This window comes from Amphibalanus amphitrite, unplaced genomic scaffold (genome assembly GCF_019059575.1).
Source record: "Amphibalanus amphitrite isolate SeventyFive unplaced genomic scaffold, NRLGWU_Aamphi_draft 001449F_arrow, whole genome shotgun sequence".
NCBI lineage: Eukaryota > Metazoa > Arthropoda > Thecostraca > Balanomorpha > Balanidae > Amphibalanus > Amphibalanus amphitrite.
The window spans coordinates 93,316-102,506 of NW_024882942.1; positions in this window are offsets into that span (position 1 = coordinate 93,316).

Consider the following 9,191-nt stretch of genomic DNA (forward strand, 5'->3'; position numbering starts at 1 on the left):
TGACCTTCAGGTGACCTTGACACCCACCCTAATGCATGGGACCAGCATCATCACATGTCTCAACGCTTGAAACCACGTGAAGACTGCAACCGCGCGGCTAATGCGAGCCGACATACGCCGAATCGCGATTCGGGCCAAACATGGTCTCGAGAAATAGGTCACAGGTCAGAGGTCATTTGGGTCAGGGTCATGAAATTTTCAGGGTTGGTGTAAAATTGATAAAATCGGGGGTATTGAAAGTTTCGTCGCGATCGGACGGTTTTTACGCGAGTTACTCACGAAAAACCGATAAAGCGCACCCAAAAAGGCAGAAATATGCACATGCGATATCCTATACTGCGAAAAAAGGTGCATCATTTTTTAACGTCGCCGACAAATTGTAATTACCCTAAGCTCAGGCAGATGTATGGTAGAAAATCCCCCAAGTGAAACACACTACGGCGGAAATAAAATACCCTACGGCGGAGCTCGGTTGCAATTTGTAAATACGCGTCCCGCCGACTGCACAATAAAAGAAGATAGATACAACACTTTTGCGGCATCACTGAAAAACTTATGCAGTACTGTTATCAAAATTCTCATAACACCGTTCGACAAACCTGAAGTCTTTTTGAAATAAATATGCTTGTATTTTTCGCTTCAGGCTCTGAGGCCAAAATAATGAATTTCGTAGTCGCAATCGCAAGATTTGGCTGCGTTTCTGGCGCATGCCGTTCATTTGTGGCGCAAAATAATACTTGGGGCCGTATTCACGTCGACTTCGTAAGTCGATTTTCTTTCGTAAGTATACTTTGGTATTCACGTCGACACTTCGTAAGTTTTTATCGACGGAGTTCACGTGATTAAAAAAATTTACTTAAGAAGTAGGTCAAACTTAAGGAAATTCTTACGAAAATGATCGACGTGAATACGGCCCTTGGAAACAAAGAAGAGTAGGCACTATGTACCCCCGAATTAGAATCTAATTAATTCTAAACCGAATTAACTCTAATTCAAATTAGAATCCTTACAACCAAGCAACGACAAGGCGATAACATAAACAAAAACCCAAGCGTCGCTGTTTGAAACAAAAGCGCCATATACTGCGACTTTTTTTATAGAGAAGGACAACGCATTTCGGTGGGTGTTACAAGTACTGCAAGTACTGCTTCTTTTTTTGCAAAAATAAAAACCTTTTTCACATACGAAAATGTGCTAGGAAATTTTCATATTTTATAGAAACTTCAGTAGAAATAGTATAGATGTCGAGTAATTTTTATTTAAGAAAAAAGAAAGCTCATTATCTCCCTTTAATGCATACAAAATGGCTTTCCGGGGGGTCGGTACGACCCCAGCTCGCCGTTTCGCCTCTAATGGAGCTAGAACCTTGCGGAAAAAAACGAGCATGTGCGCCGTTACAAGATGCATCGAATGATACCACATTTTAAGGTCTCGTGTTCATTGGTGAACCTTGAGGTCATTTCAAGTGACCCAAATTACGGGTCCGGTTTTTGGTAGATAACTTCGCAACAAATGGTCGCAGAGCCGCGATTTTAGCATCTTTGTGTTTGCCTAGCTCCGGCGCGTCGAATGGTATACTGTTTGTTCTGGTGAGGTCAGCATAAGTCGCTGACCTCGGGTCAGCACACTGCCGTGTACTTGGCTCCGCTCCCCGACCGGGCGGCCCAGCCGGCAGCCAGCCCCCGGGCATCACGTGACCGCCCGAGTCCGCGGCAAAGCCAACCAGCGCGGCGCTGGACAAACAGCGCCGCCACAGAGATGGTTAACAGTCGGGTCAGGCCACGAATCTGGGTGAATGAGATCATATTGCACATCATTCGATTCGCAAGGTCTTCCCGAGTCCATTGGTAGCTTTCCCGTCTCTCTAGTTCAATTTGATCGAGAGCTATTGACGAAAAACTCTTATGAACCTAGTGACGTACGAATGACGTCACGCAAGGTCAACAATGCAAAAGTCAGGCACAAATGACTTCAATTGAACTTTCAGTAACCAGTGATGTCACTAGGCAGCTTTACCACGCCATTTTTAGGCTCTCTTCCCGAAATCACAATTAGAGACCATTAGGTAACGCAAAATAAGTACATTTAGAGAAAGAACACCTTCCTAATTTTTTGCATACTACTTAAAAATGATCCAAAAATGTTTTTAAGAAAATAAAAATTCAAAAAAGTTTGGTCCCAAAGGCATAAAAATGCAAATGAAAGGAAGCTCGAGGTGTTATATATCAAAAATAGTTTATATTTCAAAATTTCAAAAATGGGTATTTTTCTTTGTTTCAATGCAAGTTCAATGCCGTATAGCATTTAGCATTTGGATTATCCGTCTTAGAGTTACAGCCCGCCAAACTTGGCGCTGCAACGCAAGATCCAAAACATGTTATACACTATAACTCAAAAACTACTCATCTGATAAGCCTGAAATTGTCACAGGAGGATTCAGAGCCCCTGATTACCCCTTAGACCAATTATCGTTAAAATCCGAGAGATGAGGGTGTCAAATTGGAAAAAAGTGGTACGATCTATCGTGGAATGCCCCCTCTATCAAACAGGCCACTACTGGGATGATATCAATCTCCGATATCAACATATCAAAATGCCGGAATTATTTACCAGTCTAGGCATTACCAACCGCAGATTAATCGACATTCTGCAAATCCAGCGTGTGTGCGTGCTTACACTTATCCAAAAACGCAAGAAGCAGCATTTCGGCAGCACCGTTGCCGCCCGGACCCGGGCCGATGTTGCATAAGCTGACCGCTCCAAGGGGCGCGAGGTCCGGCTCTGTAGCCCCCCTCCACCCCCCCCCCCCGAGACGGACCCGGCAGACGGCTGGACGGCAGCGGTGCAGCGGTCCGGCCACCAATTTGTCTAATGGTCGCGGCGCGCCGGGTATGTGTGGCGCGACAGTTACAAGGCTCGCGATCTCTTCACGGCCAGTTCACGGCGCATTTCAGTGCCGCCGAACGACCCAGCGCGCCCCGTGGTGAGAATAAACGCCTCGTAACCGATCACCGATAGAGGCGCTAACCGCTGTCCGAGCTGGTTACAGACATGTCTTCATTTGTGGACGATTGGGTGGTAAGCGGCCTAACCATGGCCGTACTTAAAGTGACATCAATGACAGTTATAAGAGACATCATTTGGTAGATTCGCTTGATATACTTACGCAATTCCAAATCTACATTTAATCTTCTGATCTATCGCACTAAAATCTTCTGATTTGCCCTTTCAAGCTGAAATCGTTAACATCGAAATTTCGAAACACAGACAGATGACTTTTGGCGAAAATGCCTGAAAAATGACCAATCGAATGATATGCCGCTATTCTGTAGTTCTGTTGATCAAGAAATGTGAGCCATTTTGCCCAAAAGGTCAAAATCAGGAAAATATTGGCCTATAGTGACCTGATTTAGATTCTAGTAAAAAAAAAAAAATGTCTAGATAGGTACTATTGTAATTTTGACAAAATTTCGAACGCCTTTTAAAGGGACCTTCCCACCATCAATAAAGTTAACGAATTGGCATAAAAGCGAGGTTTCGTGGTTTAGAAAGATCAAAAATGAATATCTACCAAATCTCACAAAAAAAATATTCACTGGTTTTCAAAATCTTAGACTTTTACTTTTGTTTACTTTTTTGGACCTCTGCTGCTCCTACGTCATTTGGAAGCGATAATTTGGAATCCTAAAAGTGCGGCAGATGTTTCGCGCAAAGCACTATATACCAGTTACCACTATGTTTTAACTATATGGTTTTAGTATAAGATTTAAAAATCGTTAGATCTCCACTGACGTCACAAATTCTAATGGGGCATTTAAGTCATTAATCCCTTAGATTCTAAAAACTGGAAGTTTGAAATTAAATACCTCCGAATAAAAGCAATTCTCGATGTTGTGAGTGCTCAAACCGTTAAGTGTAAGCCAGGGACCCCAGTTTGGCTATCTCAACTCAAAACTAATGTTAAGGTGGGATGGTCACTTTAAAGCCGCGGCTATGCGAGCCAATTCAGAACGGGGAAAATCCCCTCATCTGTTATTTCGTTTTCTTTTTTTTGTGCGGACCACCTCTTCGACGCGGGTTAAAAAAGATCTCGCAGCGAACTAAAACTTTCCGTGATTTTTGCCATTCATGCACTCTAAGTTCACTTAACCCGACAAAATGAAATAAATAAATTCAAAGGCATGAACACTTTGAAATGCCATGCAAGCGGGTCATATCGTTTCGGGTTTTAAAGACTGAATGAATCGCTGATAACAGGTCATTGTGGCCATGTAACATGGCCAAGATTGATGGCTATGTGTAGAGGTGCATTTTACTAAGCATTCCCTATTTGGAAGTGGTGAACCATTTCCGGAAAAGAGCTCGTTCAACTCTCTATTCATGGAACAAAGTCAGTGCTAGGTGCATCCAATATGAACGCAAGCCCATGCTGATGTGCTCCAAAATAAGCGGTACAAATCACACCTTCACTGCAATCAGCACTGAGCACGTGCATGTCCTGGGGTCATGAAATGTGGCCACTGGTCTCAATGAAACTTAGCGTGGGCTGCTCCTCGTGGGTAACCGAGTGGCAATGACTGTGCATTCTGTAATTGTTTTTCGGGCATACATTTTGACAGCATATGCTGGAGTGCAAGTGTGCAATGTGGCATGCCGGTAACATGCTTCCATTCCATACAAACGCTAAATGAGTCCCATGTACTGCATAATGTAGCCACATAACTACATAGCATGCTTACATGCATGTTTGCACATTCGCAGACGCTAATCGAGGGACATTCCTATGACAATGCAATTACATTTACATTGTCCAACTGAAACGATATAGGCTATAAGAGCGGCCATGGCAACATCCTTTTTCATATAGTGCGGCACAGAGGAAATCACACAGCACGCAAAATGAGCTAGCTCCCTGTAAAAACATAGGAATCTTGGTAAAAACCATATCCGTTGGAAGTGCCCTGATCGGAAGCCTTGTAACATGACCGCGGAATGCTGGCGAACTCCGGGAGCGCTCACTTCTCGGCGTCCCGTCCGGACTCCGGACTGCCGGAGGTCGTTTGGGCTGGTCAGGGAGGAGGGCTGCGCAGGAAATACCACGACAGGTAACAGGCGCCGCGGCGCACACTTCGTGATCACGAGATATTGGATACAGGAACGTCCGACGGCATTACTGAGATAATTAACTGCCGATTGCATAGCTCAAACCTTATATCAATCAAAAATGTAGCAGTGGGATTCTGCTGGAGATGATCTGATTCATTCAAAGTATGGTATCGTGAAATACCAATTTCTTATTTTGAAGATAACATTTTCGTTCAAGGGAGGTAGGATACCCTGGCGCCTTTCACAGTTCAGCGTGAGGTCAAGTGAATGGGTAAAACAAAACACCAACTGGTTGGCTTGATGGTAGCAAACGGGTCGGTACCTTCATATGCGGAGGATCATTCGGGGAATGAATTTATTGCAGTTTTGTATGAACGAAAAGTTTGACAGTTTGTTTCGCTTGACGTACGGACCATAGCACTAGGCATGGTCAGAAAAGTTTCAAATGCACAGTTGGCCCCATGACATGGCCTGTGGTACCCATTCAACACTAGGACAGGAAGAACTAGATTGATATCGGGAATCTAGCTTCGTCATAATACAGTGAATAATCCGGGGATGTTGACCCTTCCGCCAGCATCGGATTGCCATTGAACAGGGTCGGCACTAAAATCCGACAGTTCACGGAATCGAATGGCATCCGTGACCAGCGGACGGAACTATGTCAACAGCGGTGAAATGCGCAGCGAAATTTTCCATTGAGGCAGTGGAAACCGCCACACGCTGATTCGTCGGCTAGACGATGTCAGGAAGCTACCGGTAGGCATCGAAATAGGTAGATGGGTAGATTAGCAATTATCATTTTGTGCAATGCACATATAATATGTAAAGTCGAGTGTCGACCAAGGAAGCCAGAGTTTTGGCTGCATTCACATTTGTCGTTGAGAAGAAAACAAGTGGCTGGTTGTACGAGTATGCAATAATTTAGTATTATTCTCAATATCAAATTCATGCATATTGGATAGGTTAGCTTTCCGTAGGCGTAGCGTATAAAAAGTATCCAGTGAATTTTCAGCCCCGACGTTGAGCCCCCACGCAGTCGCAGAGTCCCCCAGTTACCAGCTTATGAGATGAGTCCACGCGAGCCAAGAACAATGGTCGGAATATAAAATCTGTGAAAGGCTACAAAGCTTACCACTTCAAGTGCACCACTTTACATCAATCAGCGTGGTGCAATGAATGTTTCAGAACTCAATTTCGCCGTTTACGGTTAAAACTCGACACACGTTCTCAACGAGATAATCGACACATTTTAGCATTTTGATTGTTTTTGCTTCTGTACTCAGATTATACACATTTTCTAAATCATTTAACCCTCGCCCATGTAGGGGGTTAAATGGTGCAACCCCCCCTCCCTCTGAGGTTTTTCGGAAATAGTGCAAAAACGGCGGCGCGCAGCGCCGCCAAATTTTGGGTACCTTATGGGGCAAACCTTGCGCATCTTTTGATAAAAAAAAAATTTGACCGGGTCATGTCAGGTCACGGAGTTATGACGTCACAAAGGGAACAGCCTCCGGCCGGATTTTCACAAACTGAGTGCCAACGCCCGAGGTTTCCTGCCGGTGGTACGGAGATCGGTTGATGGATCGTGATGAAACTTCCCATGCATGTTGGGGCAAGTATTGGCTATCATATGGTATAAGAAACTTGACCGAGTCAGGTCAGGTCACGGAGCTATGACGTCACAAGAGGAACAGCGTCCGGTACTATTTTTGAAAAGCGCCCGAACCACTATTTTGCTAATTCTTGTCACCTCAATGGGAATATGCAGCAATATTAGCTTCTATAGGGAGCAAATGGACCTCCCAAATCCAAAAATGCAATCAGATTTCAAAAATTTAAATTTTGATTTTTCGAATTTCTGCCGCCGACTGTGACCTTGCCGACTTCCGGCGCTCCCAACGCGCCATTTTTAGAGCTAGGGAAACGAAATACATACCAAACGATAGAGAATTGATCAAGGAACACGATAGTGAAGGTTTCAAGTCGATATCTCCCACCGTTTTGCCGCAATCGCCGCCGAAAGTTGAAAAAAAGTCTATTTTTCCGAAAATTTGACCTTTGACCGGTCAAAAGTAGGTCAAATGTTGACCTAGGACCAAAAAATATACCACCAATCGCGAGATCTCGGCGAGAGCAATCCGTTGGTTTTTTCCGCTAAGCTCTACGACGCTCCGTTTTCAAACGCCAAGGGGGGGGGTCGCACCAACCCCCCCCCCCCTGCATGGGCGAAGGTGGCAGATCGCCGTTTACGGGCGAGGGTTAAATCGGTGACGCATCTATGTTAAACTTTTATTTAAGCAAAATGCCCGAATAAATAAACGAGTGAACAAACGCACGACGCACAATATTAAGGGCTAGGCCAGAAGGATCTCGACTAAAATGTGAATTGAAGGACATTGAGCTGACCTAAACTTGTATTACATTCTCCGTATCCCATCATAACCTCATCTCAGCGAAGGTCTTCAAGTTCAGTCCACAACTTCATTATCTGACTCAGTGGCAGACGTGTGCATGGATCCGAGAAAATGGATTTGGGATCTGATCCCATGAATCCTGATCTTGAATCCGTAGGGATCATAGATCCAGCTATGTAATTTATCGAGAGATCCGTAGGGATCATACATCCGAGTCTATTTTTTGCTAAAGTTCCGGATAGATCATAGATCCTCATTTATTTTTTGTCAACGCAGAAAAAAATCACTCGTTGCAACTCACAAACGTTCCATTTTAGTGATTTTATGTAATTGCACGTCATAATCCATAGTTTTGTGGCACTTGTTGTCATAAAACACTTGGAAACCTGGTTTCAAATGTGGTGCACGGTGGGATCCACTCAGATCATAGATCCATATTCCTAGTTTTTCGTCAGATCCTGTGATATCATAGATCCAGGATAATTTTTTCACGCCGAATTCAGTGGGATCATAGATCCTAACCTGCAGTTTGCTTCGAGATCCACTGAGATCATAGATCCATCACTCGGATCCATGCACATGTCTGCTCAGCGGCAAGTCAAACACACCCGCCTGTATCACATCCCTACAGTTCAGTAGAAATGTTTTCACGCCGGCACTGGCAGTACCGTCACCCTTACCAGGCGGCTGACCCTATTACGCACCCCGTGCAAACCAGGACAGATGGGCAGCGCGATGTGGCTGACCCTCAGAGCACAGATTGCTATCGGATCGAAAAACCAGCTGACCGTACCGTGTGCTCAATTAACCGACTGATTGATGGAACTTCGTGTCCACCGGAGCCGGCCGGAACACGACGAGATGAGAGGGTTTTGGGACAGTCGGACGGAGGGGGACGGGAAGGATGTTTGTAGGAGGTACAGGACGGACCGCCCGGACTCTCAGGACCGGGAGGGGAGGTCGGGAGTCGTCCCTCCTCCCCTGCCGACCGGCGCCGGCGGCCAGGGCTGCTGTCCCGGCCGAGCGTCTGCCGGGCGGCGGCTCGCGCCCGGGCACGCGGCGCCACGGCTCATTTGAATGCGTCCCTGCCGGTCGCGGGTCGTCACTGACGGACGGGTGACAGCCACTGGTTGGTCGGCACCGACAGGGGTCCCGCCGACCGTCCAGAGCCGATCGAGAGGGGTTTCTGGCGAGCAGGACCCGAGCGACGGGCGCGACATCTATGCAGAGGTTCGTGGAAGCACAACGACGGCGAGCCAGGTGTCCATGTCCAGAACTGGTTACTCGGAGTGGACTGCTGGCGAGTCGAGCGGTAATTGCGTGTGGAGGCGTGTCTCAGATCTGTCACCAACCAGCCGAGTGCGAGCCACTTTACAGCAGCGACAGGAAATGTCAGCGTCTGCCGCACGCGGACAAACTTTGCAGGAGCCGGTGGGCGAACGGAGCGAGCGCGCTGACGCAGCGATACATCTGGTAATGTTTGATACAACGCGTCCCGCCAAGTGTCAAAGTGCGATTGAATGCAGCCGTCCGTATTTCATCCATCAACGAGGCCGCCCCCGCTGCCGGAAGCTCGTCAGAATCTCTGAGAGAGGCCGGCCATTCAGGCTGCGAACTCCCAGCAGCAAGTGTGGGCGGGGGCGAGACAATACGAATAGACATATTGCA